The sequence below is a fragment of the Dermochelys coriacea genome, chromosome 3 (genome assembly GCF_009764565.3).
Source record: "Dermochelys coriacea isolate rDerCor1 chromosome 3, rDerCor1.pri.v4, whole genome shotgun sequence".
Lineage (NCBI taxonomy): Eukaryota > Metazoa > Chordata > Testudines > Dermochelyidae > Dermochelys > Dermochelys coriacea.
The window spans coordinates 6,905,299-6,925,863 of record NC_050070.1 but is presented as its reverse complement, the minus strand read 5'-3'; the positions used below and the strand labels follow the sequence as shown (position 1 = coordinate 6,925,863).

At 40.1% G+C, this 20,565-nt stretch overlaps 1 protein-coding gene across 4 annotated transcripts in view; it reads right to left on the bottom strand.

The window, feature by feature from the left end:
* FZD3 (frizzled class receptor 3) overlaps nt 1-20,565 on the bottom strand; it is a 107,269-nt gene that overhangs the window by 76,046 nt on the left and 10,658 nt on the right. The window contains exon 2 of one of the 4 annotated variants that reach the window (XM_043510072.1): nt 20,325-20,430. The exons of the other annotated variants lie outside the window; for them this stretch is intronic. The gene's annotated coding sequence lies outside the window, so the exon portion shown is untranslated. The remainder of the gene's footprint in view (nt 1-20,324; nt 20,431-20,565) is intronic. 4 annotated transcript variants of the gene reach the window in all.

The window sequence follows — 20,565 nt, the reverse complement described above, 5'->3', positions numbered from 1 at the left end:
GGAGTCTATTAACTAACAAGAGATGAACTGGCCCTTCAAAATAACCATTAGCCCAAGTCCAGTGCACCATTGCTGTTCGCTATGATCTAATTGACAATGAAACCAGAGCATCCCCCAATCCTAGTTTTGCAAGCAGCCCATGCATGCTTCATGAAACAAGAGATGTACAAGACTTATTGAAAAGGAGGACGTGTGGCACCTTAGAGATGAACAAATTTATTTGAACATAAGCTTTCATGAGCTACAGCTCACTTCATCGGATGCATGCAGTGGAAAATACAGTAGGGGAATTTTATATACACAGAGAACCTGAAACAATAGATGTTACCATACATACTGTAATGAGAGTGATCAGGTAAGGTGAGCTAATACCAGCAGGAGAGAGAAAAAACCTTTTTGTAGTGATAATCAAGGTGGGCCATTTCCAGCAGTTGACAAGAGTGTGTGAGGAACAGTAGGGGAGGAAAATAAACATGGGGAAATAGTTTTACTTAATGTAACGACACATCCACACCCAGTCTTTATTCAAGCCTAATTTAATGGTGTCCAGTTTGCAAATTAATTCAAATTAAACAGTCTCTCGTTGGAGTCTGTTTTTTAAGTTTTTTTGGTTGAAGAATTGCGACTTTTAGGTCTGTAATCGAGTGACCAGAGAGATTAAAGTGTTCTCCAACTGGTTTTTTAATGTTATAATTCTTGACGTGTGATTTCTGTTCTGTTATTTTCTTTGTTGGGCCTGTCCTGTAGTACAGGAAATAACAGAACGCGACTAGCCATCACTTTCAGCCCTCAACTAAAACCTCTCCAGCGCATCATCAAGGATCTACAACCTATCCTGAAGGATGACCCATCACTCTCACAGATCTTGGGAGACAGGCCAGTCCTTGCTTACAGACAGCCCCCCAGCCTGAAGCATATGTTCACCAGCAACCACACAACACACAACAAAAACACTAACCCAGGAACCTATCCTTGCAACAAAGCCCGTTGCTAACTGTGTCCATATATCTATTCAGGGGACACCATCATAGGGCCTAATCACATCAGCCACACTATCAGAGGCTTGTTCACCTGCACATCTACCAATGTGATATATGCCATCATGTGCCAGCAATGCCCCTCTGCCATGTACATTGGCCAAACTGGACAGTCTCTACGTAAAAGAATAAATGGACACAAATCAGACGTCAAGAATTATAACATTCAAAAACTAGTTGGAGAACACTTCAATCTCTCTGGTCACTCGATTACAGACCTAAAAGTCGCAATTCTTCAACCAAAAAAAACTTAAAAAACAGACTCCAACGAGAGACTGTTTAATTTGAATTAATTTGCAAACTGGACACCATTAAATTAGGCTTGAATAAAGACTGGGTGTGGATGTGTCATTACACAAAAGTAAAACTATTTCCCCATATCTTCCCCCCCCCCCCCCGCACTGTTCCTCACGCATTTTTGTCAACGGCCCACCTTGATTATCACTACAAAAAGGTTTTTTCTCTCTCCTGCTGGTAATAACTCAACTTACCTGATCGCTCTCATTACAGTGTGTATGGTAACACCTATTGTTTCATGTTCTCTGTCTATATAAAATTCCCCTACTGTATTTTCCACTGCATGCATCTGATGAAGTGAGCTGTAGCTCACGAAAGCTTACATTAAAATAAATTTGTTAGTCTCTAAGGTGCCACAAGTACTCCTTTCCTTTTTGTGGATACAGACTAACACGGCTGCTACTCAAACAAGCCTTATTGACTAGCTCAATAATATTACTACGACCATTTGTGTCATATTAAACTTAGATTGTAAGGACTTTGGTTCAAGGACTATATGTATTGCTGTAAGTTGCCTAGCTCAGTTTTGTATGCACGGTAGTTGTAGCTGTGTCGGTCCCAAGATATTAGAGAGACAGAGTTGGTGATGTAATAGCTTTTTTTCGACCAACCTTTGTTGGTGACAAAGAGAAACCACACACAGGGGAGGAAGTGGGCACATACTGGTACTCAAGTAAACTAGTACATTTACCTGGAAAGGTTGGGAAACTATATAATGAACTAAAAGAAAAGGAGTACTTGTATTCGCAAAAAGAAAAGCAAGTACTCCTTTTCTTTTTGCGAATACAGACTAAACACGGCTGCTACTCTGAAACCTATATAATGAACTGCATCCTCCAACGTCCACTGAGGGGCTCTATAAACAGTATACTATCCTCAGTATACTATCCTGCAGTAGGCTACACAAGATTGACTGGCCATTATTATCACATTATTTTAAATGCCCGTGCTATTTTAACAGTGATTAAATATAAAGGTTTTCCTTGCAGTTTTCTGACATAAAAGCCTCAAAAGGACAAAAACTGTTTTACTACTGTTGCTCAAATTAAAACTTGCAGCGTCAGGTGAAAGACAAAGGAGAATTATATCAATGGCAAAAAATAAGGGAATACAAATCATTGTCACTATTTTAATGAGTGTTGGCAATATGTTGTGCCCTGAACGGAACTTGTAAAATGGCCCAGTCCTGTCCCAAAGGGCTTATATTCCAACAAAACATTAGACGTCCATATGTGCAGAGCATGTAATAACAGAAGTTATGCTGAATAGTGCAGCTGGCATAGAACCACTACCTACAATAACAGAATACAATATGACTGGTTGCTTCCATAGGCATGGAATCCAAAATAAAGACAACTGATCTGGCAATCTGAATCTGTGGATCAACATTTCAAATCTTGCTATTATGTAAGTAATGCCTATTGTGCAACAGGTGCTGTACAGGCAAGCACAAGGACAGTGGATGAAATTTTCAGGAATGCCTAAGAGATGGCAGTTTTGAAAATTTTAATCCTTAGTCTCTAGTCAGAAGGATTTTTGCAGACTGTTACTCCCTGCAAGTCAGCCTAAACGTCCTAGCTGAAAACAGAGCCCATTTACTTTAAATGGTTACTTTCTACTTCTAAAAGAAAGGGAGTCCACCATGATACACATTCCTCAGAGCTAAGATCAAGTTTAGTAACATTAGCTTTAATAAAATTTTTAATTCCGTTTAAAGTATTTAAATTACTGAACAATTAAAGCAGCTATTCCCTATAATGGGTCTCTTTGCCTCCGCAAGTAGAGATACAGCAGAGATGTTCGCAAAAAGAAAAGGAGTACTTGTGGCACCTTAGAGACTAACAAATTTATGAGAGCATAAGCTTTCGTGAGCTACGAAAGCTTATGCTCTCATAAATTTGTTAGTCTCTAAGGTGCCACAAGTACTCCTTTTCTTTTTGCGAATACAGACTAACACGGCTGCTACTCTCAAAGCAGAGATGTTAAGACAGAGTTTTAAGACAGATGTTTAGTTCAGTGTACTAAACAAATATATAAACTGAAAAAAAGTGGCTGCTATTCAAAGAGAAGTAATAAGGCCAAAGGCTATTGTGGTTTACATACTTTTAAGATTCAATAATGCTTGTTTTCTTCAGATTTAACAAAAAAAAAACCCCACCACCACCTAGTTTTGCAACATGGTTAAAAACATGCCCAGAACATAGCAGATTTTAGTCCTGCTTTAAATACAAATCTCAACACAAACTAACTATTGACTCATTAACCTACATCTCCAACACATATGCAGCTAATAAGTCTCAAAGGCAACTGATATTTCATAAATTTTTTAAAAAAATATTTCTTAAATTTTTCACAATAAACCCTCAGAAACTTGGCCAAAATCCAGTTGTTGCCTTTTTTCCCAGGCAATTATCTTAGAGTTACACATGTCTAGATTAGACCAAAAACCAAAAAAACAAAAACCCCCCCAAAAAACCCCCAAAAAAACAAAAAACCACTCTACGTACAGCAGGAAATGATTCTGCACCTGGAGGGATCCAGCTATGTAGGACCTTACTTGTAACTTTCTACAGATTCTGAACTATTGATGTTTACTACTTCATAAACAACAAAAACAGACCTTTTTTAAAAAAAAAAAAGCTGCACAAAATTTATATTGAAAGCATCTCAAACAAAAACATTTAAATATTGAATCAAAAGCCATATATGAATATAATGGTGCAGAAAGATGATACAAATCAAATCTTGTTTTGGTTCTACAGGGAAAAAAGAAAAAACATACTTGATCAGAATCCTGTCCTTGAATTTAAAGAGAAAGATGTTTTTTGTTGCTCAATGCCTCAAACATGACAACTTTGTTCTATAAATCAAGTAACAGGGAATATAAAGAAGTTTACAAATTGAAAAGCAACTTTTAAAAAAGATAAATTTCAGGTTCCTTCAATGCACAATGATGAACTACGAGAAGCCTTCCTTCCTTGTTCAAATTCAAATTAACCAGGCCTTTGTGCTTCTATTCACTCTTTTCTTCCTTTTAGATTCATTCCTGTTACCATGGGAACCCCTTTGCTGTCAGGCCTTCAAGCCTAGCAACAAGCCAAGCTTAGCAAGGGGTGTGAAAAGGGGGAGTCAAAGGGCAGAATTTGGCTCATGAGAATCAGAATGCCAACCTTTGTCACACCACAAAGGGCTGGGTAACCATAGGAACTGAGCTCTGCAGAACAGAGAAAGTGGTAGGAATATCATGGCCAAATCCACATTATGGGAAACTAGATGTGTAAGGTGCTATTAAATACACAAACATTAAAACACACACACACTTCAAGCTTCACTCTGAGAATTTTTTTTTTTAATGTTTCTGAACACGACTTAAAAAGCTTGTAGGCTCAAATATACCCTTTACTATATCAGTTTTAGGTCAACATATTTTTATGGTATTAACTACAGTTATACCAATGCAAAACTGGTATAAGAGTGGAGAATAAGATCCAATAAATCTCAGTATCCTATGGACCTGCGTGATGCTGAGCACTCTGCTTTCATTGACTTCAGTGAGAGCTGAGGCAGATTAGTATCGCAAGAGGAGCTCCGAACAGGGTAGAATTGGGCCGTACAAAGGAATAGACTGCGTCAAGGAGAATCCTATTAAAATAAAGATAGAGTTTGCACAACTAATTTAATTAACACACAAAGCCCCACAGACTACAGAACTTAAAGATCAAGGGTCCAGTTTTTTCTTTTATCCTTATTGCTTTGGAGTAAATTGACTGGCTGGGTTCATATATGGTATGTTAAAATGAGACCAGTGTAATGAGCATTTAGATCTTCTGTATAAAAACAGTGTTAATTATATCACATCTTTCTTCTTGTGACTTGTTTTGGTGAAATATATTTGCCCAACCCCTCCCAAGTTCACATCTTATGTAGTTGATAAAATTCACTTTTAAATAAATAACAATGAACTTATTTTATAGATAGAAAAAGTGTGGCATTCCAAGAGGCTAAGGGTTCAACCCTGCAAAGGGTTGCACACTGCTCAGAGGAGCAGAGTTCTTCCATTTTCAGTGGCTGAGTAGAGGGTATTCAGCACTTCAAAGAATCTAGCACAAGTGTCACACAGGATCCCCCACATAGGAGGCTGCATGCCCATGCATGTAGGTGCTATATTTGGTTTGCAAGGAAGGATGGGAGTTAGGCATAGTCTCCTCAATGAGTAGAGTTACAAGTCCTTTACACACAATTCCTTTCTTGAAAGTGGGCAGGGTACAAAAGAGGAGCTGTGAGGGTGGGGTTTGAGGGGCTGCATAGGTGAAGAATAAGCATGTCTGAGACAAGAACTCAAGCACAATCCACAGCATTTTAATAAAGGTATGTGATACAGCATGGCCAGAGGGCAGCAGGAGAGGGTTCGAAGAGAGCCTTATTCCCTGTAGAGGGAAGAAAGTTTGCTATAGATTAAAGCACTGAAGCCAATTAGAGCATCTGAAGCCAGTCACCTGATAAAACCCCCTGCTTCAGTCAGACAAGAGGAGTTGAAACAAAGTGCATTGGCACTGGAGCTAAGAGCAGTTTGGAGGAGTTGAAGCAGAGTGGATTGGTGTTGGAGCAGTTTGGAGGGAAGCAGAGGAGAGTTTGGAGAAGTGCTGTGGTGGGCTAAGATGACCAAGATCCTATGTAAAGGGCCACCTGGTTTGTGCAGAGGGAGGGCAGGAAGCCCCACAAGCTGAAGGGCAGGAGAGGGAAGTAGCCCAGGGGAAGCAACTGCTAGTTCAAGCCGTTTACCGCTATCCCTAGGGCCCCTGGGCTGGGACCCGGAGTAGAGGGCGGGCCTGGGTCTCTCCCTCTCCACTCCCCTCCTCAAGGACACTAGTGGGGCAGTTAACACCTCAGTTCAGGGGCAAGAAACCGTGCCCTGAAACACTCCCCCTCCCCCCTGAAGAGAAAGCGCGAGACCCATCATAGTAGTGCTGGCAATTTGCCACTCTATGCACTCCTGTCAAAACCATTTTCCTGCTGCTGCCATAGATTAGAATAATTTTGCAGCCACACAAGAGCACTCGTACAAAATTTGTTCAAAACCAAAATCCACAAAGCCACCATCAGAGCATCTTGTCCGCCTCAAAGTCCATCAAAACTCATTTCTTTGATGGTGCATTCAGTAAACTACAACCGGATAACGGCAAGGCAGATGGCAAGTCGTGATTACTTCTGACTGGCTAAGACGTAGGCAGTTCTTATTTGTAATCCCGTCTCCTTCATCCAAGCCACTTCTTTCTCATTTACCGGTTGTGGATCATGTTAAACCAGTGGTTCTCAAACTGTGGGTGAGGACCCCAAAGTGGGTCGCAACCCCTTTTTAATGGGGTTGTCAGGGCTGGCATTAGACTTGCTGGGATCCAGGCCCGAAGCCAAAGCCTGAGCCCTGCCACCCAGGGCCAAAGCTGAAGCCGGAGGGCTTCAGCTCTGGATGGCGGGGCTCAGGTTACAGGTCCCCTGCGTGGGGCTGAAGCCCATGGGCTTTGGCTTTGTGCCCTCTCCCCCCACTGGGGGGAGGGCTCGGGTTTTGGCTTTGCCCCCCTCACAGGGTCATGTAGTAATTTTTGTTGTCAGAAGGGAAGTCATGGTGCAATGAAGTTTGAGAATCTGTTTTAGACTGTAAATTCTGTGGTTTGTACAGCTCTTAGTCATTTATGTTGTGGTTACACCTAGAAGCATCATTGTGCTAACTCTGACAACCTAAGAGGTCTCTCACCTGCACTTTAAGAGTCTATGAAATTCTCTCACTTAACTACAAAAAGTATTTAGAAGCAAGTAAATCATAATTGCATAGCCAAGCCACATACTCAGGCAAAGGCCTAGGTAAACATGGACCTTACACAATACCTTGAAGGACAACCAACTCAGGCTCCAGTAAAATACCAAGTGGAGAGAACTTCAGGAGTCAGAGATCCTCCACTACAAATGACCTGCTGACAGAATAAACCTGAGGACTCTAGATAATCTCAATTGCCAGGAGGATATGTATGGAAAAGGGTATGGTCTTACAGTAGCTTGGACTAAAAATAGCCTGGACTCAACGGGAAAGAGGGGTGGACAGAATCGGATACTTGGACATCATAAGAGTAAGAGGAGAAACCAAAACATAAGAAATCCAGTTCTAATCTAGTGTGAAAAACTTGATAAAAATCCCATCTAAATTCCACATTGTTAGAGATAAGACGAAGATTGTCTAGTTAGCATAATGAATGTAACCTGAAGTGGATTATAATGCAAAATGGGAGTTGATTAGGTATGTCAATTTATGCACATTTTCTTGGGGCAGCTGTCATGAAAAATGTCTAGTATGGTAATTAGTGGAATGATATTTGTAAACTAAAAAAAGTCAAACTGAGCAAAGAAATCTATTTTATCATCAATGACAAAATCCCTCTAAATAAGGTTTTAAAATAAGCTAAACACAAACAAGTTCTGTATTATTTATATTGATAGCTTCAGGGTTTTGTTTTAAACAGTCCTCCTCAATGCTAGTAAACTATGAAAAAAACATATGTACAAGTCTTCTTGTTTGAGTAACTGGAATTTCTCTTAATCTCAGTCATAAAAGGGAAATGGCCAAGCTTATTTTTCATCTAGAAAGTAAAATCTGAAGTGCTGCATAACATTCCATTTTGGATACTAAAAAAAGTTTCGTAAAAAAATATCATCTTTGGAGTAAGTCTGGAACATACTGATCATCTCATTAAAGTAGGAAAGACCAGGCAGTAACAATACTAACTGCAGCATCAAGAAAATTGTAAAATGAATTCTGTACTATTGCCCCATGCAGGCCCTTTTTTGAGTGAGGGGGCATAATCTCTCAGATATTCGTTCACATTTTTAAATGAGTTAGAAGATTTTTCTTTAAGACCAATGAGAGACTTCCAGTTTTCATAGAAGCTTTAAATTTTACTTTTGCTCTTAGCATACCAATGATCTAAAGACAACATCATGTATGTTTAGCTGATGCTGCAAGACCACAAAAAGAAAGTTACAAATTCACCAAAGCAAGTGTTTCCACAAGTGTTCAGGAAGGCAGAGTGCAACCCAACAAGTTATCCCCTTGCACTCTAGAAGCAGAAGCAATTGGATTTTTTTTTTTTTTTAAAAAGACAGATTCAAACTGCTGACTTTGATATTACTCTCAACTTAAAAAAAAATTCTCTTGATTGGGAAAAAGCTGCGAGTGTGGTGTGGGGGAGAGGCAGGGGAAATAAGACTAAGTATGGAAGATCACCATCCTTTATGGCAATTGGGAGCAACACTGCAAGACATCATGACATTGATTTTTTTTTATTGCTTCAGAGATATCTGTAGGCAGACAGCTCATGACTAGCACAATCTGACTATATTTTATGTTAAGCAGTCATCTGACTATTTGTAATAAAGTTAGTTTATGTGCTCTACCTTTCCCAATAATTCTTCTTTAAGCTTCTGCCAGATGCTACAGAATTAGCCTCAGTGCCAACCCATCTGCCTCCATCCATGACCCTGAAAATAAGCCTACTGTGAACAGAGGTTGATTAAGATGCAGCTCTATTTTAAATTGCATTCTGAAATAAAACCAACAATCTTCATGTGCTTATAGTAAATTGTAGTCCAAAAGATCTTATCTCCATTAAGACCCAAATTCTGTTTCCATATTTCCAGTTAAATCTTAATGCAGAATTGTGTCCCTTTCTTTCTATATGGGAAGGCATAAACGTGCCAGAAGGAGTATGTTTTCCGTTCTTCATTTATTTATATACAATAGTGCAGTTATTTAAAAAAAAAATTCTTAAAATGAACTTTTCCACAATGCCTCTTATTGTGTGTATTTTGAAGATTTTTCATCACAGTTGTGCAAGAAGAATTTATGCAGAACTTTACCCTCCCAACTTGAGGATCCAAGAGACCAGAACACAATATTGGCTTAAGTTGGTCTTTTTAAAGAAAAATCTATTGCATTTCAGTAGGATGAAGAATGCTGATTGGTCAAGAGAAGGAAACCAAGGCCATTTAAAAATACCTGCCTGGTTTTGTAGTGTTCAGGTTATCACAGCACCTGACAATCTGTAAATATAAATGACAAACCTTTAGTTTGTGTCTCAGACAGAGGATTGCTCCTCACCACCCTACCATTCTTCCTTGCAGCCCTGAAAATTCTCGCTTTAGATACCCCAGTTTCCCTGAATTATACTGGTATCCTCCTATCATGGCTCTCTATGTAACTTACTGTAACTGCTCATATTGCATTGTGAGACAGGTGGAATCTCAATTTAAGGTAACCTTCTCTTTTCCTGTGGCTGTTAAACAACTCTAGCCATAGAATTTCATGCAAGTCCTCCTTGAATTATAGAGTGCTCTAGTTCCATCACGTTTAGTATTTCAGTTCTGGGTAAGCTCCTATGTTACCACCTCAGTAATAACCTTTTGTCCTTCACTGCTTCCATCTTCTTCTATGACTTGCTATTTACCAGTCTTCAGAATTACAAAACCTCTCTCTCAAACAGGCAAAAGACAGCATGCAGCAGCATAATAGTTGCCTTTTTCACACATATTACAATTTAAATCTATGCCTGGATTTTACTCTGTTTGTGGCCTACCACAACCTACAAAAGCTTTTCAGTTGAAACCATCCACCTCTTTCCCCTTTGCTCCTCATTTAGAAATCCAGCCACATAATCTGGGTTTTCATTTGTATTTTCTGTCTTGATCTTTAAAAACTTACATTAGGATGAGTGTTGCTAACTGTTTAAAAAAAAAACCCAAAAACCTATACTAGATGCTGTATAATCCACATGCCGACTCAAGAGTGGCTCTGTTGAAGCAAGAAGGTCCCCAGGCAGGCTGTTGTCACGGTGTGGTCATTGAACTTGAGTTCTACTCTGCACTGTAGGTTCAAGCCCTACCCTTGGCAGTTTCCAGATAATGTGCCTTGTACACATTCCTTGCTTTTTGACAGCATTGTGCAGGGGCTCCTTTTGCAAGTTTTGCCCAGAGACCAAAATACCTGGTTTAAGAGCAATATTTTAAAGTATTAAAAACACCATATGTAAACTCAGATTTTACTTTAAAAGTATCAAGGAAAGTTGCATTGGTTAACAGAGGGAAGACTGGTACACTATAAGGATAATGTACCATATTTCCAGAACAATGGAATGGAGCGTGATCAAAGGAAAGCAAGTTGCTCAGTCATTAGGTCAAGGAGTTTCTTATACACAGCTCCCCTAATATGGAATAGATGCTCATAACATTTTCAGATTCTTAAAACTTTTCTGGTGCAGAGCGGGGAATATGGGAGTCAAAGTGGTGAGGGGAAACATGGGAAGAAGTGATGGAGTATTGCTAGGAGGGTCCAAGGATGGGGGGGAACTTGGGAGCAGAGGAGTGGGAGTTATGAGATGGAGAGAAATTAATGGGAATAAGGATGGGAGCTTGTCAGTCCCATATTCCCCCCAACCCCACCCCCGTCCTGGCTGAGGGGAGGGACGGGTAGAGGGGTGTAGAGGAAGATCCTTCCTGTTCACAGCCCCATATCTCAGGGCTACAAAATAGCAGATGAAATCTAATGTTGATAAATACAAAGTAATGCACATTGGAAAACAGTCTTAACTATACATATACAGTGATGGGGTCTAAATTAGCTGTTACCACTCACGAAAGAGATCTTGGAGTCATTGTGGATAGTTCTCTTAAATCATCCACTGAATGTGCAGCGGCAGTCAAAAAAGCAAACAATGTTGGGAAACATCAAGAAAGAAAATATATTGCCTCTATATAAATCCATGATACGCCCACTTGAATACTGCATGCAGATGTGATCTCATCTCAAAAAGAGATGTATTTGAATTGGAAGAGAGTCAGAAAAGGGCAACAAATTTTTAGGGGTATAGAATGGCTTCCATATGAGGAGAGATTAATAAGATTGGGACTTTTCAACTTGGAAAAGAGGCGACTAAAGGGAGATATGATAGAGGTCTATAAAATCATGAGTGGTATAGAGAAAGTAAATAAGAAAGTGTACTTTACTCCTTCTCATAATACAAGAACAAGGGGCCACTAAATGAAATGAATAGGTAGCAGGTTTAAAACAAAAACAAAAAAGTATTTTTTCACGCAATACACCATCAACCTCTGGAACTCCTTGCCAGAGGGTGTTGTGAAGGCCAATACTATAACGGGGTTCAAAAGAAAGCTAGATAGATTCATGGAAGATAGCCATTGATGGACCTATTAGCCAAGATGGGCAGGAATGGTGTCCCTAGCCTCTGTTTGCCAGAAGCTGCGATTGGGTGACAGAGCATGGATCACTTGATGATAACGTGTCTGTGAATTCCCTTTGGGGCACCTGCCATTGGCCACTGTCAGAGGACAGGTTATGGGCTTGATGGACCTTTGGTCTGACCCAGTATGGCAGTTCTTATGTTCTTATGCCACCCCTGCAATGCAACCTGAACTCTGCCCTGCTTGGAGCTGGCAATAGCCACTAGAAATGGTTCAGTAACAGTGGTAGAAAAGGTTAACAAAACCACCAAGAGAAGAGGTTCTTCATCTCTTGTCTTCACATCAAAAATGGATGTCTTATGGGAACTTGCTTTAGTCAATCAGAAGCTACCACGGTCAATCCAGGAGTAGCTGGATGTAATTCTCAGGAATGCATTACGCAGGAGATCAGACAAGACAATTTAATGTTCTGTATAAAAAAAAAAAGGCTATGCATCTACAATAAGTAGATTGAAGAAGGACTAAGAATATAACATTGTGTTGTGTTCCACACATTTGCATTTCAGCATTTTTCTGCATGCACGGTTAGGTGTCACTGTATTGAAAGGTAGCAAGATTAGTACACTAGTTTGTTAGAGCTATGACTATGATATAAATAGGTGCATGTATACCCTGACGTATATTTGATCTCTCATTTCTGCACTGAACGTTGTAGGTTGCCAGAGGTGGACGAGGGCGTCTTCTTGCCAAGGAGACTGTCAGAACTCTGCTGGCATACATGAAAGCAGTCTCCAGGGCTTAGTGGGGGATAAGTGAAGGCAGTGTCTCGGAAAGAATCCTCAAGTCAAGGATGAAGAGGTGATAATATTTAGCACATCTGGGATGATTTGTGTGGAGTAGACTTAGTGTTTGAGCATGTGTTTGGCTCCTGTTTGCTATGCCTAACATTCAAGTTTTGTCTTAGCAAAGAAAAGGTGTTAGGCTTTGTCCTACAGTACTCATGTGCTCTGTGCATCTGTGAAGGTAGAGTGCTAATGGGTTACTGGTATGTTGGGGGCATTACTCAAATGAGAGCTGAGTTGAAGTTGTGTTGGAAGGATGGGCTGTACTTAACTTTGTATATCCTGGTTTTCAGAGGTTTAAGGCTAGCCACTCTGCACATTTTGCAATGGCACTAGAAACCTGGGGGCAACTTTAGATTAAATACCCCTAAATTTAAATTGTATACATGTCATATTACAGACAGTGTAATATGTGAACTGAAGGATGTAGATTCAGCTTGGTTAGGGATAAGGATGAAGACCAGTGAGGATTAATGGATTCCTGTGAAGTACCAGTGATCCATTCATCCTCATTGGTCCCTAAGGGTTATGGATAAGGATGCTTGCATGGATTTGACTATCCTTGTCTACGGTACTAAATTGTATTAAAAGATAGCTAAATTATAGTAAATATTTTGCTAAAGTCACTTTTATGCGTGAGCACCTGCTGTAATTGCCATAAGATAATACCTTTCTGAATGAGATGGTCCATGTTATCATGTACGGTGATCATCTGGGATATATATTATATTAGTCTGAGCCACATTGGGGAAAAGTTTTAAAACACCTGCCTTAAAACATGGATCTGCTGCCAGAATTTCACTTGCAGAAACTGCTACAAATGAGAAAAAAAAATGATATCTACAGATTGTGTATATAGATATCTTTTTTGCATTTACACACACAAAATGCCTTAAATATATAAATATATTAACCCTCCTAAAATGGCACACACTTATTTATAATTTGTGCATGAATAATTAGAACTGATCAGTGCTGGACAGCTCCTAGTGGCAACACAACAATTTGGACAGCTCAATGTGACTAATATGATTTAATCCAGAGCAGCACATCAGAGGGTTTTTATTAGTAATAGTAGTTTAAATGTGTTTTGAAAAGTGTTTGCCAGTTACGTGAATAATCCAATGCCCCACAAATAGGATTATTTTTCTTAATATTGCAAACTACTAAACTACTCAATGTATACAAACTTAGAAAATTCTATTCAATCTACCATCGCTCCATTTAGGAGAGAAGAGATGTAACTGCTTTCAGCATGGTCTAATATTTAACAGTGGATTTGGGCTGACATTTTAATGGAATAACTGGCATTTGTCAGCAGTCAGAAGAACCAATTCAGCTAAGAGATCCTCAGGGACCCAATGACCTTCTAACCCCTTGAATGAATGAAGTCCTCCCCCAACTGTCTTTCAGATTCAAACAGGCCTTATTGAGGGACCACAGTAGGAAACTAAAGATTTATCTTTCCCGAGAGTAAATAAGGGGGGTGGATCCAATTATAGTTCCCATTCTTAAGCTTTCATTCAGCATCCTATGTGTAATATTTCCATTTTCCTTTGTTGAGTCAAGGTGATTTGATGATGCAAATAGAGAGAGACAGAACCCATCATGAAAACATGGATTATCTTCACTTTATGGTTATGAAAAAGGCTACTAAAAGGAATGGAACTGAAATGACAATAGTTAATACTTTGAGTTAGAAAGCATATAAATAAGGAAACTTCATTGGAAGAACTTAACATTTTCATCGAGCATATGCAATATATGAAAAGGAGAGCACAGTGTATTTTTAACAAATACGATGACAGCTGTTTTATTTCATTTTGCTTAAAAGTTCACAATTTAGTACAGGACAAGAGAAGGGCAAACACTACCCATCTTTTAAAAGGAGGAACAAATTGGACCTGAAGAACTAGTCAGCCTAACTTTGATGCCTGCAAAGATACTGTTACAAATTATTAAACAATCAATTTGTAAGCATTAGAGGATAGGTGATAGCTAACATGGATCTATCAAGAATGAATCATGCCAAACCAGCCTAATTTCCTTCTTTGACAGGGTTACTTGCCTAGTGGATAGGAGGAGAAGTTGCAGACATGATATACCCCTAATCTTAGTAAGGCTTTTGACATAGTCCCACATGACAATCTCATAAGCAAGCCAGGGAAATGTAGTCTAGAGGAAATTACTAGAAGGTGGATGTAACTCAGGGACCACTTGGTGCCCACTGGCAAATGGCAGTTTGTCAAAGGATGTCATGTAAGATTGCTACTGAAAGCCTCTGTCACACTGATCGTCACTGCAAAATATGTAAGTTATTCTTTTAATGTTTAAGTTGAGGCTGGTCATCAGAAAAGGAGAATCATCTCCTGCCTGAAAGAAATTTATTTATTTGCTCGTCTGGTTACATGTATACTGGTCATATGTTATATGAGTATTGAATACTTCACAATGAATGCCTATTTACAGTCTGAACAAAATGCTAATCAAGTGATTGCTCAGGGGAGATTCCATCCAGGAAAAGACAAACAGCAGGGGATACCCTGTTTACAAGTGAAGACAATGGATAGGTTGAACTATATCTGCAGGTACAGAGGTACACCTAGGTGACAATCTGCCACCTAGCTTGTCTTATGAACAGAGGATCACAGCTGGTCTGGCTGTTTAATGCTGGTAGGGGGAAAAAAAAAAAAAAAAAAAAAAAAACCAAAAAACCCCACCACTCTGGGCAAGTTATCCTTTATGAAACTGGAGAAGTCTTGTTAGTTAAGTTCAGGACCTAGAAAGAGAGTGTTATGATTTTATATGTAATCGTTTCCATTAATTCTACTTGTTTCTTCTTGAATCTGTTCTTTATTAAACACTTATTTTTACTATACACAAATCTAAGCACTATGAATTGAGTGGAGCAGTGATGTGGAGGTGAAACTGCTAAGCTGGCGTACTGTTCCTTTAGGAGCAGCAGATCTGCGAATTCTGAGACTGTCCAATAGAACAAGGGCTGGACACTCCAGGGGGACAACTGGAGTGCTTAGGGGTTGGGGTGTGCCTATTTTTTACCTGCAGAGGGACAACAGAGCCTGTATGGGCCGAGATGGGAGCCTGTATGGGCTCAGGGGTTTGAGCATTGGCCTGCTAAACCCAGAGTTGCGAGTTCAATCCATGAGGGGGCCATTTAGGGATCTGGGGCAAAAATTGGGGATTGGTCATGCTTTGAGCAGGGGGGTGGACTAGATGACCTCCTGAGGTCCCTTCCAACCCTGATATTCTATGATTCTACGATACTTGTGTTGCTTGGGGCTGGTGGAGTCAGGGAGTTGACTCTTGGCAGGCACAGACAAGGCTTCCTCACACCAAGTAGCAAGGTGCCTCAAACCTGGGTACTCCAAGAAGCATCACAGTTGGTACAAAACTGATTGAAAGACTGTACACAAAGTAACCATCAAGTGTTTGGTGTCAAACGGGGCGGGGGGGGTGAGAAAAGAGATGTATCCAGTGGGATCCCACAGGGGCCTGTCCTAGGTCTGATACTATATAATGTTTTAATTAATTACTTGGATAATGGAGTACAAAAAGTGTGCTTATAAAATTTGCAGATGACACCAAGCTGGAAAGGGTTGCAAGCACTTGGGGAGGACAGGATTAGAAGTCAAAGTAACCTTGACAATTTATAGAATTAGTCTGAAGTCACCAATATGAAATTCAGTAAAGTGTGCAGAGTATTAAACATAGGAAGCAAAAACATACATATCAAATGCACAAGTACAAAATGGGAAATAATTGGCTAGGTGGTAGTACTGCCTAAGAAGGACCTGAGAGTTATAGTGGATCACCAATTGAACAAGTCAACAATATGATGCAGTTGCAAAAAAGGCTAATATTCTTGGGTGTATTAACAGGAGGATTGAACAGAAGACACAGACGGTAACTGTCCTGCTCTACTTGGCACTAGTGAGACCTCATCTAGAGTACCGTGTTCAATTCTGGGCACAACACTTTAAGCAAGATGTGGATAAACAGAGTCCAGAGGAGAGCTATAAAAATGATAACAGGTTTAGAAAACCTGACCTTTGATGAAAGGTTACAGAAACCTATAATAAGCCTTGAGAAAAGAAGTCTATGGGGGGACATGACAATAGTCTTCAAACATATTAAGGGCTGTTATAAAAAGAGGATTGATCAATTGTTGTACATTCAGTGAACATGGAGAAGTAGTAATAATGGGCTTAATCTGCAGCAAGGGAGATTTAGGCTGGACATTAGGAAAACCTTTCTAACTGTGGACAGTTAAACACTGGAATAGGCTACCAAGGATGGTTGTGGAATCTTGATCATGGGAGTTTTTAAAAAAAGTTAGACAGATGCCTGTCAGGGATGATCTAGGTATACTTGGTCCTGCCGCAGCACAGGAGCTGGACAAGTTGACCTTTCAAGGGCCCTTCCAGCCCTATATTTCTCCTTTCCCTTTGTAATTCATAGAATCCTACAAAGTCTCACTAATAATAGTTTCAAAAGTTGTATATCTGGCAGATTGCCAGATTCCAAGATTTGAGTTTTCATTTTGTTTGGGGCATCCTGAGATTTTCACATGCTAGTAAGATTAGATGTAGAGGTGTTAAAGAAGATCCTATGGAGAACCCCTCCATAAAAACACAGGTGAGTCGCATCATATGCGCATTTAACTTACGTGAATTCAATTATACACGCTTGGAAAAAAACCCCCCCCCCCACACCTAACAACAAGGTACCTGTAAATAGTGGGGGCAATTCCGCCCACCATTCCACTCAATGAGCATATGCCCCAGAGTGAGCATGAGATGGGAGATGTGAATCAGCTGTTCCCTCAGTCAGTCTCAGTTCCCACGTGCCTCTCATAGCATGAGCATCTCGCTGCACTGAGTGTGATTCTAGTGTTTAAAGATACTGTACGTATTTTTCATACAACATGGCCCCTAAACGCAAGCCAACTACTTCATCTGGTGCTCAACCGAAGAAACAGCGATCTGTTCCAATGCTGGAGGAAAAACCAGCTGTGTTGGACTTATTGAGAGTATGTTGGTCTCCAATGTGGCACGTAAATATGGCCGCAACGAATCTAGCATCCGTGCCATCAAGACTCAAGAGAGAAATTCGTCAAGCCGTGGCATCAAGTGCTCCAATAACTGCTAAGGTGACGAGCCAGGTGTGTGATAAGACTTTAGTTAAGACTGAAAAGGCATTATGGTTCATGTCTTCCAGCCATAAGTTTAAACGTGTGCCTATCCATGGCAACACGTTGTGAGAAAAGGCTCAGCCTCTATGCACTGTTCAAACCTCCTACCGAAGAGGGACAGCCTTCTGATGAGAAGGAATTCAAAGCCAGCCAAGGTTGGCTTAACAGTTTTAGGAACCGCTTCGACTTCAAAAACGTGCAGACTACTGGTGAAGCTGCATCTGCCAATGAAGAGGCAGCAAAAGCCTACCCCAAACAATTAAAGAAAATCATAGAAGAAAAGGGCTATCTTCTGGAACAAGTTTTTAATGCTGATGAGATTGGACTGTTCCGGAAAAAAGTGCACTTACACTTCGAAATCAGAAAGACAAGCCCCTGGTTTCAAAGCAGCTGAAGACCGTGTGACTGTGTTGTTTTGTGGCAATGCAGCTGGGCATTTAATAAAGCCGGGCTTGCTCTACGGGGCTGCAAATCCCCGTGTCCTAAAAGGCAAGAACAAAAATGTCCTGCTTGTGTTCTGGCAATCAAATAAAAAGGCTTGGGTGACGGCAGCATTATATCTGGATTGGTTCCACACGTGTTTCATTCCGGAGGTCAAGTGGTACCTCGAAGAGAAAGGACTTGACTTTAAAGTGTTGCTGATTGTACACAATGCTCCTGGCCACCCTGCAGAACCCCGGTTGCGCATAACGACGTTGAAGTTGTCTTTCCCACCCCCCCAATACCACCGCCAACCTCTCGACCAAGGCGTGATTCGCTGTTTCAAGGCCACAGAAACTAGGCTTACGTTCTCACGAATATGTAGCACTATGGATGCTGATCCCAATTTTAATGTGATGGAATGTTGGAAGTCCTTCAACACTGCCGATTGCATCCATTGCGGGTTTAATGTAAGTGATGCAATCAAGCCTGAAACAGTCAATGCATGTTGGCGAAACCTCTGGAAAGAATGTGTGAATGATTTTAAAGGTTTCACGACAATTGACAAAGAAGTGAAACGGATTGTTCAGGTGGCCAGGAAGTGGGTGGTGATGGCTTTGTCGACATCCTTTTGGAAGAAATTGAAGAATTGAGAGCCACAGAGAAAAACCATTGACTAACGAAGAGTTAGAGGAACTGATAAAATTGTCTACAGAAGACGAAGATGACGATGACGACGAACAGAAGAGCCAGCAAGTTGGAATTTTCAAAAATTTGCTGAAGTGTTCCAAGCTGCAGAACACTTGGATGATCTAATTTCTGAATATGATCCCTCTATGGAACGAAGCCTCAAAATCACACATAGTATTACGGATGATTTAAGACCATATCAAGAAATGTTTGAGCAGCTCAAGAGACAACAGCGACAGTTGCCGATCACCATGATTTTCAGGGAGACAACCAGCAGCAGATGAGCCTACGCAATCAACTTCGAGCTGAACCAGAGCCAACCACTTCACCTACAACTTGCTCTCCATCACCTGTTTCCTGGATCGCCATCAAGCCCTGACAAACCCCTGTAAATACCCCCTGTAATTAAAAATACAGTACTGTAAAATTATATTTTGCATATGTACTCTTTATATACTGTACATTACTGTATACATTATACATATTACTGTACAGGGTTGTATACACAAAACCATATACAGTATACTGTACTTTATGAGCAATTTAAGGGATTTTCAAGGGTAATTTTGACTATACACAATTTTTGCCTTATGTGCCAACTTTAGGACCTAACCCCCGCGTAAGATGCGACTCCACTGTACATAAGGTCAGTTACAGCGCTGCAGAACACTGAACAACAGAGCCACAAAATCAGAAAGAGGTGAATAAGTTTTCAAGAAAGGAGAGGTCTATAAATATCTGCTGCAGATACTCTTATTTGGTTGAAAACTTAATTCAAATATGGGAATGTCCTCATGTTTTTACTAGAATATAATTCCTGTAATGTCTATTTAAGGCTAAATACAAAAAAGCAATTAATTCCTTCTTGCTACGTGCAGATGTTAAAAATTTAGGCTAGGTCAACATAGGGAATAAATAAAACAAACAACTCCTACTATTCTACAGACCAAGTCTTCTAGGCAAGAAGAAGTACTACATTGGTGTTCCACATAAGAGCCCAGAATGGGAGACTGACCCACTTTATCACTTTGCTCCATGTGGCTGCCACTGTGGTAACCAGTGCGGATCATTGTACAGAGGCATAGTGTGCTTTCAATAAGATCACTACTTAAATGGACAACTTTTTTTTTTTTAATTGGATGACAGCATGGATTAGGTATACATGCATCACAACAGAACAGACAGGGAATGAGTTAAGTCCCTTCAAAAGGAATCAGACAGGTGGCTGTCCCACCCTGAGAATGATGTTCAGTCTGCTGGATCAGAAGACTGAATTCCCACCTGGGCTCAAGACTGCTTTAGCCCTACCAGAAGGCTGTATTTATCACCAGAAACTCCAAAGCCCTGCTTACATAAGGTCTAGTCTCCCCATAAAGTTATATCAATTAAAAGTGAGATTTTATACCCATTTAGTTAAAACCAGTACAACTTGTGTACAACATTTATACAAGTTTAAGCCTGCCTATACCAGTTTAGCTTGCACTTCAAAATACAAGAGTTCACACAAACTGATTTAGCTAAACTGTTTCAACTTTTAAATTAATCCCTATAACTTGTGACAGAAAACAGCTAAAAGAAATTTACATCACTAACTGCACTGATGTTGATAGATTAGTGCAGTTTTTCAAAAGTAGACAGTGTTCCAGTTAAGACTGTTCAGCTTCCTCTGGCTGAAGTCAGTTTGCTGGATCTGAAATAAAAAAAAAAAACAACTCTTTAGCTAAACCGAAAGGAGGAAATCCTTGGTCTAAACTCTTTGTGAAAGTCTCTACTCTGGCCAGTTTATAAAAGTTTTTGTAATGAGATTTTTTTAAATCTGAAAATA